The sequence below is a fragment of the Equus quagga genome, unplaced genomic scaffold, assembly GCF_021613505.1.
Source record: "Equus quagga isolate Etosha38 unplaced genomic scaffold, UCLA_HA_Equagga_1.0 72560_RagTag, whole genome shotgun sequence".
NCBI lineage: Eukaryota > Metazoa > Chordata > Mammalia > Perissodactyla > Equidae > Equus > Equus quagga.
Genome location: NW_025802468.1, coordinates 273,842 through 288,631, shown reverse-complemented (window position 1 = coordinate 288,631; position 14,790 = coordinate 273,842). Strand labels below are relative to the sequence as shown.

Genomic DNA, 14,790 nt, shown 5'->3' with positions numbered 1-14,790 from the left:
ATTACAAAATGGTTTTAAGGTAAAATTTCTAATAATGATAAACATTCTCAAGATTTCTGTGTAGCTTACAATGATCTCTCTTAACTGACCTGATTGCAGAAATAATTCTCACAGTATATTTTTATTCTCCAGGCCACAGCTGAATTGGTACCAGCTAAAAAAGGTAAAAAATAAATTCATCTTTGAATACAATAAGATCAAAGTCCCATCTATAAGATATCTGAAACCTAGGCAAGAGTTGCCTTCTCTCTCTCTCTCCTGGTGACTGAGATTATAACATATGAACATGAGAGCTGAAGAAGGTCATTTAGCAAATCTGTCTTAGGGTACAAGAATAAATGGCTAATTGAACCAAAAAAAAGTTAAAATACAAAGAACCTAGTACATACCTAATAAAGTAAGTAGATACAGGGAGCAGAAAGGAGAACTTTATCAGGGGTTCTGATTTACTTGTGTTGCCAGTAGTCACACAAACCTCCTAAGTGGTTTTCCTATCTCCATTTTCTCACTTTCTAATCCACCTTCCACAACGCCATTAGATGAAGCTTCTTTAGAATTTATTGTTTTTGCTGATGATACACAAAATGAGTGCTTCTTGTTAAAATTTCAAGTAATGAACTGTACTGATCCAACTCTAAATTTAGCATACACACCTACCCTGCCTTGCCCATTCCTTCCTGCTAGAACCCTTATAAAGTCTTTAGGCCATGCTGTCCCCTCTCCTCCTCTGTCTCCTGACCAACCATGGTCCTTACCCTATGTGGTCCTTCACAAAGTGGTGTGCCTCTCTTTCTCCTCTCATATCTGTAACTATAACTTCTCCCTTCACGACTATCGTTATTGTATCTGATGTTTCCATACATAATTAAAACAAATCTAGACTACATTATAAATGTAAAAATGAGTGGATTTCCTAAAGTATAATTTAAAGGATGTCAGACCTCTACTGAAAAAAGTTTTAAAGGTTCCCTGCTGATTCCAAATCAAAGTCAAACTCCTTGGCCTACAATCCTTTAAAATCTGGCCCTATCATTCCATTATTTTGAAAATTTCACTTCACTCTTCTCCACCATCACCCCTACTCTCTGTTTCTGACTTTCTTCAGCCAAAGAAAACCACCTCACATCTCTCTAAGACCTAAACTCTATACTTGGTTCTGAGTGTGTTTTATGACATTTATTCCAAATGTTTCAAGAGAACAAGGCCATTATGATAAATACTTTCTCAATAACAAAAAACTATACAATGTACTTGCTCTAAATTAGGTGGTTACTGGTTCTTCTCCCCCAAACTCTCTGGCTTTGAACTTCTTTTCAATCTTTAAAAACGTGAACATAAAAGGATAAATAAACAAAAAACCTTGTAAGCATAATTAAATAAAACTACATGAAATGAAGCCAATTAAGAAAGGAATAAAAGTTCAACCTGGGTCATAATGAAGGAATAAGCATTTTCTACTGTTCTCGCCCAAAAGAACGCTGACTGAGACAATCACCCATGGATAAGAGAGCCTCTGCAGAAGCCCAAAAGTCCAGCAAAGGAGTTTCAGAATTGCATTAAGCAAAAAACAAAACAAAAACCTGAGACTGCACACACTGGAGTGTGTAAGAGGAATAGTTTCACTTTACCAACATTACCCTTCCCATAAGGCAGCACAGCTCAATGCAAAGAGAGCCCTTTCTGGACTGTGGTTTCTCCCATGGACAAAAGTGAGCGCCTGTGAGCACCCAGCTTTCCCAGCTGTGCAGGAACCATCAAAGAGATCTTCAACTTCTTTCTCACCCCATCTAGAATACTGAAGAGTGCTGTATGACTGGGGGGTGGGGAAAACTGTGAGAACAGTCACCAGGGCTTTTGGAGGGCATCAGTGAGATGCAATCCCATTAACTGCTTCATGACACAATCAGGAAACCCATCACAAGCTGCTGGGACATTTCCCCTGTGGTTCCTCCCAAGTGGCCCATGAGCACCCCAAATGCTCCACATGGCTTACCTACACATGCCCCCTACCCCATGGCTGGCTCTGTCTGTGAACTTCTGACAGCAGTAAGAGCAGGCCTGACTCTGTGAGATTGGGAGAAACCACACAAACTGGAGGATTCAGCAGTATCCTAGGGAAAGCAAATACATGGCTCTTAGAACCCAGCGTGGCTCTGTGAGACTGAGAGGCATACAATCTTAAGAATTTTCCCGACAGAGGGAGTAAAAAGTGTGGAGCAGGTATATCCATAAAAAAGATTTGAGAGAGCCTCAGAATTCCTAAGAGGGCTGAAAGAAGGTATTTTTCTTCCAAAGCCAATTAGTAAAGACTAAAGGAGATGACTGCTTCTTCAAATGCAAAGAGACAACAATGTAAGACTTCAAAGAAAACAAACAACTAAGGACGCCAGACACCAAAGGAACACAATTATTTTTCAGTAACCAACCCCAAAGACAATAAGATCTGCAATCTGTGACAAAGAATTGGAAGTGGTTGTTTTAAGGAAGTTCAGTAAGTTACAAGAAAACAAAGACAATTCAACAAAATCAGAAAAACAACACACGAAAAAAATGAGAAGTTGAAAAAACACAGAGAAATCATGAAAATGAAACAAAAGAATTCTGGACCTGAAGAAATTGGTGAAGGAAATTTTAAAAGTGCAGTAGAGAACATCAACAAACTGGATCAAGCAGAAAAAAGATGACAAATGCTTTGATATAACCTAGTCAGAGATGAACAAGGAAGAGTGAATGAAAAACAGTAAAGATGTCCTACACGAACTATATCATACTAGTAAGGGAGACAACCTACACATTAACTGGAGTGTCAGAAAGAGAAGACAGAGAGAAAAAGGGAGAGAAAGCTTATTTAAATAAATAATGGCCAAGAATTTTCCCAAACTGTGAAGATTTGGACATCCAACTTGATGAAGTGCATAAATTCCCAAAATTTCAACACAAAATGATCTTCTCCAAGACACTATGATAAATTTTTTTTTGGTCTACAATAAAAGAGAATTTTAAAAGCAGCAAAAGTAAAAATTCATCTCATACAAGGGAAGCACCACCAGGCTAACAGCCAATTTCTCGGTAGGAACACTGCAAGCAAGGAGAGAGCACAATCACATATTCAAAGTGATGAATGAAAAAATTACCAACCAAGAATGCTTAACAGCAAAGCTATCCTTCAGAAACAAAGGAAAGATAAAGACCTTCCCAAACAAAAGCTGAGGGAGCTCATCACAACAACTAGACCTGCCTTACAAGACATGCTGAAAGGAGTTCCTAAAGCTGAAATGAAAAATAGCTAATTGGTAACATGAAAACATATAAAAACATAAAGCACACTGTTAAAGGTAAGTATACAAATTCAGGATATTACTAAACTACCTCTAGTATAAATTAAAAAACAGAAGCACTAGAAATAGCTATAGCTGTAATCTGTTAATGAGTATACAATATAAAAAAGGTAAACATTGACAATTAAAACATAAAACGTAAGGGGGAGAGCAACAGGATAGTTTTTGCACACAATCGAAGTTATTAGCTCAATTTAGACTGTTACATGAATTAGATGACTTATGTTAAGCCTCTTCGCAATCACAAAGCAAAAACTTATAGTTGATAAACAAAACAGAGAATTAAAGTTTACCACTATGAAAAATAAACAGTTCACTTAATAAACAGTGAAACGCAGACTCAGAGAGTCTCAAAGCAAAGGGACAGAAAAGAAAATTCCTTACAAGAGGAAACCAAGAGAGCAGGGTAGCTATAATTATCAGACAAAATAAACTGTACCCCCAAAATGGTAAAAACACAAAAACGTCATAATAATAAAAGGTCAATTCATAAGGAAGATATGATAAATATATAAGCACTCAACACTGATCCTGCACTCAACATCAGAACTTAAATGTATTAAGCAAATACTAACAGATCTGATGAGAGAAATTAAACCATATGATAAGAGTAGGGAATTTCAATACTTTACTTTCAACAATGTGATAGATCATCCAGACAGAAAAGCTAGAAGGAAGCAAACACTGGACTTGAACTATACATTATACCAAATGGACCTCGCAGACACACATACAACACTGAATCCAACAGCAATAGGATACTCCTTTTCTCAAGTGCACACAGAATATTCTCCAAGATAGATCATTTCAAAGGTCACAAAATAAGTCTTATCAACCTTAAGAAGAATGAAGTCATATCAACTACCTTTTCCAACAAAAATGATATGAAATGAGAATCAGTAAGAGAAAGAAAGCTGGTAAATTGACATATAAGTGGAAATTAAACAACACAATACAAAGCAACCAATAGGTCAAAGAAAAAATCTAACTGGAATCCAAAACATATTTTGAAACAATAATGGAAAGAAAACATACCAAAACTTAGTGGATGCAGCAAAAGCAGTTCTAACAAAAGGAAAATTTATAATGATAAACACTAAGAAAAAAGAAATACCTCAAATAAACCACCTTACATAATCCCTTGAATAACTGGGAAAAGCACAAATTAAGCCCCAAGTTAGCAAAAGGAAGGAAACAACAAAGATTACACCTGAAATGAATTAGACACCAGGAAAAAAACAGGAAAAAAACCCAAAATCAATGAATGTAGAAGATAGCTTTTTGAAAAGATTAACAAAACTGGCAAACCTTTAGACTACGGAAAAAAGACCCATAAATAAATAAAATCAGAAACAAAAGAGGAAACAATGGAACTAATACCACAGAAATACAATCATAAGAGAATACTATGAACAATTACATGCCAACAAATTGGATAACTGAGAAAAAACGGATATAGTCCTAAAACATATCCCATAGTAAGACACAATCTTGAAGAAACAGGAAATCTAAACCGATCAATAATGAGCAGAGAGATTGAATCAATACATAAAATCTCCTGACACAGAAAAGCCGAGGACCAGATGGCTTTCACAAATGAATTCTACAAAACGTTTAAAGAAGAATTACTGCCTTCTCAAACATTTACAAAAAACTGAAGAGAAGGGAACATCCAACTCATGTTAAATGGCCAGCATTCTCCCAACAGTAAAGCTAAATAAATACAGTGAAGAAAGAAGAACTACAGATCCTTATCCCTGATGAATATAGATGGGTGAGATTTCTCAACAAAACTCTAGCAAACTGAATTCAGCAGCACACTGAAAGGCTCAGAAACTGAAAAAGTGGCATTTATCTCTGGGAGTAAGAATGGTTCAACATACAGAAAGCAACAGACGAGATACACCACACTAACAAAACGAAGGAAAACATGATATGTAACAAGCCCACAGTGAATATACTCAACGGTGAAATGCCAAAGCTTTTCCTCTATGATCGGGCACTCAACGAGGGCCCACAATCACCACCCTTGTTGAACAAAGTCTGCAAATCCTAGCTGGACCAACCAGGCAAGAAAAAGCAATAAAAGGCATCAGAATTGTAAAGAAAAAGTATAATCGTCTCTACGTATACATGACACAATTTTATATACAGAAAATCCTAAAGTCTCTACCAAAAAACTACTAGAACTAATCAATGAACTTGGTAAAGTTGCAGGGTACCATATCAACATACAAACATCAGCTGATTTCTTCCTGTAATAATTTCTTCTAATAATATTCTAATTATAATAATAATCTAATAATATTCTTCTAATAATATTTCTTCCTGTAATAATGTACTATATATAAAAATATATATATTTCTCATATATATACATATAATGTGAAAAATAAAGAAAACCACCCCATTTACAATAGGACCAAAAACAACAAAATACTTAGGAATAAATTTAACCAAAGAAGTGAAAGATTGATCAAGAGACTGACAATCACAAGACTTTAATGAAAGAAACTGAAAAAGACACAAATAAATGGAAAGATACCCAGTGTTCATGGACAGGAAGAATTAATATCGTAAAATGTCTATCATTTTACTGTCAAAAGCCATCTATAGATTCAATGCAATCCCTATTAAATTTCCAATGGTATTTTTCACCATAGAAAAAACAATACATAAGTTTCCATGGAATCACAAAAGAATCAAGAGCACAGAAATAAACCCAGGCACATACAATCAAGTAACATTTTACACAGGAACCAGGAACACTCAATGGGGAAAAAACAGTATCTTTAATAAATACTTTTGAGAAAAGTGAATAATCACATCTAAGGAATGAAACTAGACTCCCTACACAATTCACAAAAATTAACTTGAAAAGAATTAAAAGACTTAAATACGAGACCTGAAACCATAAAACACCTGGAAGAAAATGAATGGAAAAGCTCCCTGACACTGGTCTTGGAAACAACTTTTTGGAAATGACACAAAATGCAGAAAAAAGAAAAGCAAAAATAAACAATGGGACATATCAAATTAAAAGATTTCTGCGTCAGCAAAAGAAATCAACAGAACCTATATGATCGGAGAAGGCGTTTGCAAATAATATATCAGGGGTTAATACCCAAAATATTTAAGAAACTCATACAACTCAATAGCATACAAATAAAAAAAATTTTTAAATCCAGCTGAAAAACGCGCAAAGGAACTGAATCAACATTTTGTCAAACAAGACAAATGAATAGCATTAGGTACATAAAAAGATGCTCAGTATCACTAATCAGGGAAATACAAATCAAAACCACAAGAAGATACCATCTTATATCTGTTAGAATGGCTATTAAGAAATAGACAAGATTATAAGTGCTGGCAAAGATATGAAGAAAACAAAACCTTTATCCACTGTGGTGGGAATGGAAACTGATACAGCCATTATGCAAAAAAGTAGAGAGGTTCCTCAAAAAATCGAAAATAGAACTAACAAATATGATCCAGCAATCCCACTTATGAATCCCAAAGGAAATGAAATCATTATGTTGATGAGATATTTGCATTCCCATGTTCACTGAAATATTATTCAGAGTAGCCCAGAAATGGAAACAATCTAAGTGTCCTTTAACAAATAAATAAAGAAAATGTGGGGTGTGTGTGTGTGTGTGTGTGTGTGTGTTCACAAACAATGGAATATTATTCAGCCATTAAAAAGAAGGAAATCCTGACACTTGCAACAACATGGACGGACCCTGCGGGCATTTTGCTCAGAGCAATAAGTTAGAGAAAGACAAATATTGTATCATCTTATTTATAGGTGGAATCTAAAAAAACTGAACTCATAGAAATAGACAGTTGAATCGTGGCTGACAGGGGCAGGAGGGTGGGGGAAATGGGATATGTTGGTCAAAGAGTACAAACTTCCCATTAAAAAAAGATAGGTAATTTCAAGGAATCTAATGCACAGAATGATCATTACAGTATCAGTACCATATTATACACCTGAAAATTGCAAAGAGAGTAAATATTAATGTTCCTACTAAAAATGAAAAAATGGCATTTATGTGACGTGACAGTGTTAACCTTATTGTGGTAATCATTTCACAATATATACACATATCAAATTGTCGTGTGCATTCTAAACTTACATAACATTTATGTATATCACATTTGAATAAGGTGAAGGGAGAGGAGTATACCTGCAGAATAACCTTTTTTCTCATTCATTCTACTTGGTTGTTCTATTAGCGTTTGAGAGAGAATGCCCTCAATTTTGAAACTCCCTCCTTCCTCAGTTTTTTAAAGTGACGTTCTAGTTTTCTTCCCTCCTTCCCAACTGCTGTCTACTCTGCCAGCCCTCACCCCTTACTGGAGCCTTGCCCAGGGGTTATGCAATCAACCTGGTTTTCTTCTGCTTTCTCTTTGTTCTCATTGTTTCAAGTACCATATCCACAAAGCTGAGTCCAAAAATCCATATACTCAGGGTAGAACCTAACATATCCACCCGACTGCTGAATATTTTCATTTGGATAAAACCTAACTTCCTTTTGACAACAGCACTATGGACTTTCTTTCTTTCCTGTCAGTTGGATGTGAGATCTTGTCCATTCCTTCTCACACAACTTATAGCTCATCTGTCCCTTTCTTTTATTCCCATGATTACCAGTCAATCTCAGCTCCATATTTCCTAATCCCTGGGGATAAAAATAGCCTCTCAAGTGGTCTTGCCTCTTTTTGCCACTGCTACAAAAAATGACTAGGAACCTTACAAGAAAGGGTTAATGCCAAGTACAGAAGCATTCCGGCAATATAGTGGGAAGACTTAACCTCTTAAAGCACTGCTTTCATCATGACACCCCCTGCTCAGAAGACTTCATCAGTTCCCCCAATATTCAGCATGCTCTACAATATTAACCCAAGCTAATACAATAGACTCATTTGCTATTAATTACTCAGTTTTGCAGCCTAATTGAACAGGATACCACTCTTTAAAAAAGGCTTATCTGCTTCCTTACCATTTCAACATTGGCATTTATCACCCTGGAATTTTCTGGAAAGTAAGATCTATACAGTGGAGCTACGCCTACCCCAACTGTCAATAAACATGGTCAATAACGGCACAAATACATATGCAAGAAGATGGAGCTGATATCAGTGACTCAGAAGTTTGGTAATAGCCATTCTTTGAAAGAGTAAAAACACGATACAAAGTTAAGAGTTTAGCAATATTTCAGCCATGTTAAGATGATAACCTATTAATATTTTATACTTCCCAATTCCTAGACATTTTTATGTTATCTCTCCTGAGCAAATTTCAATACAGTGTTCACTTATCGTATTGTTTTTTATGAAGTAAACACTTGCTAATATTTGTATAAGAATCATTTTTCTGATATTGACAAATACTGGTGGCTTTTAATATATTTTTAGTCTAAGCTCCTCTGCTTAAGTCATGCTCAGAAAACAAAATATTTATATTGTACAAGGTAGACACAATCACTCAAGTTGTTAGAAATTAAAGAAGTAAATTTGACCATAATAGAATTTTTCATAGAAGAAAACTGTAACTGGTGAAAAACTGAGTAACAGGAAGCACTTACTTCATGATGGTTAATAATTCTCCAGAGCAAAGCTAATTTTTTGTTGTTGTTAAATCCAAACTTGGTTTTTTTTTGGAGTGGGGTATGAAGAAGGGACAACAAAAACTTATAAGGAGTAAACTAAAGAGGGGGAAATAAACCAAAAAAGTAAAAACATGAATTTTAAAACAAAAGAATAACCATAAAAAATATACATAATATTATTTATTATTCTAGGATATTACACTGGGAGAAAATAGATTTTAAAAGATCTATTGGAGAACATAAATTACCAGTCTTAACCTAAGAACAGATAAAAAAACTTAACCTATCATTATCAAAAAAAAAAAAAAATGATGTTGCAGCTGTCCAGTGGCACAGAGGTTAAGTTTGCACATTCCGGTCTGGTGGCCCGGCGACCCACACACTGCTTGCCAAGTCATACTTTGGCAGGTGTCCCATATATAAAGTAGAGGAAGATGGACATGGATGTTAGCTCAGAGGTAGTCTTCCTCAGCAAAAAAGAGCAGAACTGCTGGCAGATATTAGCTCAGGGCCAGTCGTCTTGAATAAAAATATCACATTGTCTGGGGTCACCCTGGTGGAACAGTGGTTAGGTTTGCATGCTCCACTTCAGTGGCCTAGGCTTTGCAGGTTTTGATCCTGAGCGCGATCTGTACACTGCTCAAGCCATGCTATGGCAGCATCCCACATATAAAAGTAGAGGAAGACTGGCACCAATGTTTGCTCAGGGACCATGTTCTTCACCAAAAACAAATAAAATTATGTTCTCTAATATTAGCATTTCTAACAGCTTCAAAGGTACATGGGTTCACAGTTATATTTCTTTTGCACAAGTTACAGGTAGAGATCCTTCTAAAGTTATAAGAACTACTACAAAAACTGAGGAAAAAAGTTTTCACAATTACTTTAACAAAACCAATAATCACCAAAAACAAAAACTTAACAAAACAGTTCAAACTAATCCCAAACACCATTACTTAATACCACAAATCAAGTATTTGCAAATGTGATACATCAACTAACAGAGAAACACACACCACACAAACCCCTTGACAAAGTAAGGTTATTCAAGAAATCAAAGATGGAGCAGATGGAGCCAAATAGCCCAAATTAAAAGGGTCAAAGAGAAAAACAAGGACACTCTCAACAGATTCTAAAAAGTCAAAATTCAACATTTTTTCTTACTGGAAACAAAATACAAGAAGATGTATTAAGCCTGAGGCTAAACTTAAAGACACTACAGTCTCACAAAAGTCAGAAATAAGACTAAGGTGCCCTTCAATGCTATTGTGTTTCAACACTGGAAACGAGTATCCAATGCAATTAGGTAAGATAAAGAAACGCCAGATTACAGTCAAACATCTAATTTATGTATGACACATCCAGGGAAGTCAGAAGACTCAACTGAAAAACTATTATGAGTTCATACAAGCATGGTAGTACAAAATTAACACTATTAAAGACGACAGTTTTTTTTTCTGTAACACAATGGAATATCTCATTGGCAATATTAATTGAAATCTCCACTAAGATTCATTTTAAAAGACAAACAAATGAATAATTATCTGACTCTTGAAAACACTGCATCAATAACGTCAATTTAATCTCTGTATTCAATTTAAATCCATGAAAACTATACTCTTACATATATATCTAAGTGGAGTACATACACACTGGCACCAAAGCATATATATGTATGTTCTGTAACAGCACTCTTTGAAACTGCCAACAAATATAAAAAACCCAAATGTTAATCAACATAAGAATGTTAACTAGTAATATTTATATAACTGATTATTATACATGACAAGAGAAAGAAATAATAGATGGACATAATGCTGCTCTGAAAAACTAGACACAAAAAAAACACATACTGAATGATTAACTTCATTTAAAGTTCACAAAGAAGCAAACTAAATCAATGGTGATAAGTCAGAATACTGGTTCCTTCTTGGAGACAGAGAAACAACTGACTGGGAAGGTAATGTGAGGGAAGCTTCTGAGTTCCTGATAACATCTTTATAAAAAACAGAGTAACAAGGGGCCAGCCTGTGGCTGAATGGCTAAGCTCATGGGCTCCGCTTTGGTGCCCACTATCACCACTTTTATTCAACATACTACTGGAGGTTTTGCCCAGAGCAATTAGGCAAGAAAAAGAGAAAAAGGAATAAAAGGAATCCAAATACGCAGGGAAGAAGTGAAACTCGCTGTTTGTAGCTGTCATGATCTTTTACATAGAAACCCAAAAAAAATCCATTGGAAAACTAACAGAAATAACTAACACCTACAGTAAAGTTGCAGGGTACACACTCAACTTACAAAAATTTGCTGCTTCTGTAAACTCCAATGAACTTACAGAAACAGAACTCAAAAATATAATTCCATTTGCAATTACAACTAAAAACACCTAAGAAGAGAATAAGTTTAACCAAGGAGATAAAGGACTTATATAAAGAAAACTACAAGACATTACTGAGAGAAATTGATAATGACTTAAAAAGATGGAAAGAGATTCCTGAAGCTCATGGATTGGACGAATAAACATAGTTATAATGTCCATACCACCCAAAGCAATCTACAGAGCCAATGCAAGCCCTATCAGAATCCCAATGACATTCTTTACAGAAACAGAGCAAAGAATACTAAAATTCATTTGGGGCAACAAAAGACCCCAAATTGCTAAGGCAATTCTGAGAAAAAAGAACAAAGTTCGAGGTAGCACAATCCCTGACTTCAAAGGGTACTACAAAGCCATAGTGACCAAAACGTCACGGTACTGGTACAAAAAGAGGCACACAGATCAATGGGAGGGAACTGAAAGCCCAGAAATAAAACCACACATCTATGGACAGCTAATCTTCGACAAACACGCCAAAAACAGGCACTGGAGAAAACACAGTCTCTTCAATAAATGGTGTTGCAAACTAGACAGCTACACGCAAAAGAATGAAGGTAAACCACCATCTCACACCATACACAAAAATAAACTCAAAATGGATCAAAGACTTGAAGATAAGTCCAGAAACTATAAAACTCCTTAAGGATAAAACAGGTTGTACACTCTTTGACACTGAACTAAAAAGGGATCTTTTCAAATAGCATGTCTTCTCAGATAAGGGAAACGTAAAAATAAACCAGTAGGAATTCATCAGACTAAAGAGCTTCTGCAACGCAAAAGAAACCAGGATCAAAACAAAGAGACAACCCACCAATTAGGAGAAAACATCTGCAAATCATACATCTGACAAGGAGTTAATCTCCATAATATATAAAGGACACACAAAAATAAACAAGTGAAAAGGAAACAACCCAATCAAAAAGCAGGCAGAGGAGACGAACACACATTATTCCAAAAAAGATATACAGATGGCCAACACACACATGAAAAGATGTTCAACATCACTAACCATCAGGGAAATGCAAATCGAAACTACACTAAGATACCACCCTATGCCTGTTAAAACGGCTATAATCACTAAGACTAAAAATAACAAATGTTGGAGAGGGTGTGGAGAGAAGGGAACGCTCACACACTGCTCGTGGGAATGCAAACTGGTGCAACCACTATGGAAAACAGTATGGAGATTCCTCAAAAAACTAAAAATAGACCTACCATATGACCCAGCTATCTCACTACTGCATATCTACCCAAACAATTTGAAATCAACAATCCAAAGTAACATATGCACCACTATGTTCATTGCAGCACTATTCACAATAGCCAAGACATGGAAACAACCCAAGTGCCCATCAACTGATGACTGGATAAAAAAGATGTGGTATATATACACAATGGAACACTATACAGCCATAAAACAAGACAAATTCAGCCCATTTGCAATAACGTGGAAGGACCTGGAAGGAATTATGCTAAGTGAAACAAGCCAGCCTGAGAAAGAGAAACACCAGAAGACTTCACTCATATGTGGAATATAAACAAGTACTGGGACAAAGAAAACAGTTCAGTGGTTTCCAGGGGAAGAGGATTGGGGGTGGGTAATGGGGGTGAAGGGGAGCACTTATGTGGTGACAGTCAAGAAATAACATAGAACTGAAATCTCACATTGATGTAAACTACTATGAATTCAATAAAAAAAATCAAAACTGTTGTTAACATACATTTTAAAATCTCATTTATTAAAATGTTTATGTTGTATATATTTACTATATATAATATTTAATACAGGTGAACAAGAAAAACTGCTTAGAGTTCACTTAAGTATTTCTCCCTAATAAACTATAAACGCTACTTTCCACTCAAAACACATCTCTGTTAATTAGTCTGACTGACAACCACTTTAAACATAACGAAAACACAAAGTAAATACAAAGCAATTATATTTTAAGAGGAAAAAGTAAATACATGAAAGACATAAAAAGTTGGTGAAGGTGAAAAAGAAATGCTCAGTCAGTCATGGCCACTGACTTAAATAAAAATTCTCTCAGGGAGACCAATTAATAACCAAAGAAATAAAAAAAACCCACAAGAATGACCATGAAACTGTTTCTAAGACCCAGAAAAAGGTTTTAGAAAACTGACAATGTCCTTGAATACAGTCTCCTTATAATCATGTTGTGCAATTCCAATACACAGAGAAAATACAACCCTGTGCTATCAATGTCAGAAAATCATGTGAAAATACAATCCACCACTCGATTCACTCTGTTCATTCAGAGAATTAGAGCACTGTTAGAATTACAATTAAATCTGGATTTTAAAAGATGAAACAAATGTAATTCCATAATTTTTATTTCATTCTCAGAGATAAAGTATCAAGCTACTGTCACTGTGTACTACAAAATTTTTTTCCTAACTTTCCATAGTCCAGCCTTTTTCCATATAAAATATCCTCAGAAAACATTAAGCAATATGCCTGTTTTACACTGTTTGGGGTTTGTATTTTGCTTTTTTTCTTGAGGAAGATTAGCTCTGAGCTAACTTCTGCCACCAATCCTCCTCTTTTTTCTGAGGAAGATTAGCCCTGAGTTAACATCCATACCCATCTTCCTCCACTTTATATGTGGGACACCTGACACAGAATGGCTTACCAAGCGGTACCATGTCTGCACCTGGGATCCGAACCGGAGAACCCCTGGCCCCCAAAGCAGAATGTTCCAAGTCAACTGCTGTGCCACTGGGCCAGCCTCTACACTGTTTTTTTGTCTCAGTGTTATACTTCTAGCTTCTATTTGTGTGGTTTTCCTCTAATATTTCAAACAATTTTAATTCTCTTCATCTTATGTCTTAATCATCTTTTATTCTTATCCACCTTTCATGAAATATTTTTAACAACCACAGCGGATTTTATTTTATTTTATTTCTTTTGAGGAAGAGTAGCCCTGAACTAATTACTGTCAATCCTCCTCATTTTTGCTGAGGAAGACTGGCCCTGAGCTAACATCTGTGCCCATGTTCCTCTACTTTATAGGTGGGGTGCCTACCACGGCATGGTTTTTGCCAACCAGTGCCATGTCCGCACCTGGGGTCCGAACCAGCGAACCCCAGGCCACTGAGAAGCGGAACGTGCAAACTTAACTGCTCCACTACCAAGCCGGCCCCAGCTACAGTGAATTTTAAACTTGCTTTTTCTCTGGCCACTGAACCCTATCTTCGAATGAAGTTTAAAAAGGTAATAAAGATACTGATGACCTTTGATTTCCTGAGTTCAAATTAATCATGTTTTAACATTTAAGCACAAACACTGAAAGGACAGAAGTAGAAATTAATTTATAAGCCAGTGTTTAAACAAATGGTGAGATGAATTAACTCAGTACAATAAAACGGTTGAAAAAGAGTTGGAACACAAATAAAAAGAAGTACATACATATTAAAACTTTATTATAAAACTAGCTTTTAA

General features: G+C 35.7%; 1 protein-coding gene across 10 annotated transcripts in view; it reads right to left on the bottom strand.

Annotated features, from left to right (window-relative positions):
- LOC124234182 (zinc finger X-chromosomal protein-like) overlaps positions 1-14,790 on the bottom strand; it is a 33,464-nt gene that overhangs the window by 14,411 nt on the left and 4,263 nt on the right. For 2 of the 10 annotated variants that reach the window (XM_046651424.1, XM_046651430.1), the window contains exon 2: positions 390-569. The exons of 5 other annotated variants lie outside the window; for them this stretch is intronic. The gene's annotated coding sequence lies outside the window, so the exon portion shown is untranslated. Of the gene's footprint in view, positions 1-89; positions 155-389; positions 570-1,993; positions 2,015-14,790 lie in introns of those variants that run through there. 3 more of the 10 variants (XM_046651427.1, XM_046651431.1, XM_046651429.1) reach the window with 2 other exon arrangements.